Source organism: Pyxicephalus adspersus, chromosome 8, assembly GCF_032062135.1.
Source record: "Pyxicephalus adspersus chromosome 8, UCB_Pads_2.0, whole genome shotgun sequence".
NCBI classification, from domain to species: Eukaryota; Metazoa; Chordata; class Amphibia; order Anura; family Pyxicephalidae; genus Pyxicephalus; species Pyxicephalus adspersus.
The window spans coordinates 6,267,377-6,268,505 of NC_092865.1; the positions used below are offsets into that span (position 1 = coordinate 6,267,377).

At 46.9% G+C, this 1,129-nt stretch overlaps 1 protein-coding gene across 1 annotated transcript in view; it reads left to right on the plus strand.

Moving 5' to 3' along the window:
* Positions 1-1,129, plus strand: part of USP1 (ubiquitin specific peptidase 1) — a 9,006-nt gene that overhangs the window by 772 nt on the left and 7,105 nt on the right. The window lies entirely within an intron of this gene.

The window sequence follows — 1,129 nt, forward strand, 5'->3', positions numbered from 1 at the left end:
AAGATTGCCTGTGCTGAAGATGACACAACCATATAGAGGGATGCTCGGAATGCTGAGTTTCCATAGCAACCTGTATGATGGTTCTCTTTGTGGAGACCTAATGGCCTCCCCTGCACTTTCCCTAATAAATGAATACTAGATCAGGTATTTACATTGGATCTGTTTCCTGCACCCCCGGCTCTTTTGGTACTGCATGGAACTCTGGGTCTTAGTGGGGTTCCACTTTAAAAACTTGGCATCATGCCGGTCCTGATTGCAGAAAGAGACATGTGATGTACTTTCAGTAATATTCCTACCTGCCTGATTGCTGGCAAATTTGCAGAGCTGCACGTTCAGCATTTGCGGTATCGCTTTGCAAGCACTGGATCTGAATGTCCCGCATGGGAGTTGCGTCATCCTGTCCCGGCCAATCAAAATGGCCAAAGTTTGGGAAGCAGAAAAAAAGGGAGAAGATGGCGGCGTCCGAAATGGAATGGGAACAGATGAGTATCCCAGGTGTATAAACTTGGTGCAGTAAGGTGTATCGTACAGGTCAGAGCGTTGTAGCTGGGATTAAAGCGTAACTAAAGTAAAAAAAAAAAAAAAAATACTTTAATCCTGCAGATCCCTCAATAGCGTTGGACTTGCCCTCGATGAATTCTTGCGCCTCCCTGGAAATCTTCATTGTCCTAGTGCGAAGGCAGCACCGGGCGCCGCCATCTTCTTTCTATTTCACCCAATCTCGTACTGCGCAGGTGCGAGATTGAGTAATAAAGCCTGCTGCAAAGGGGCATAAAAGAGAGCTGATGTCACTGCGCATTCAGTGGAATAAAATGCCCCTTGTGCTCAGCCAAGAGCCTCCCGGGATGCATGACGTAGGTATCCCGGGAGGCTCTGTGCTCTCATTCAGCCTAGATCACCGCGGGTTCTGTAGTGTCAAATGAAATGCTTGCTAAACTTGTTGTCTGGAAGGATATCGGTTTACCTATGATCCTTTGCAGTATGTGGCAAACACTGATGTGTGAATGTCGATACGGCATCCTCTCTGCTCCTGGCTGTATAGCAGATAACTGCTAACTTCATGGTTGCCAACTGCCTGTCTGAAGTTGGCCTAAATGATCAGCTTTTCAGTACAAAAGTCTGAACAGAG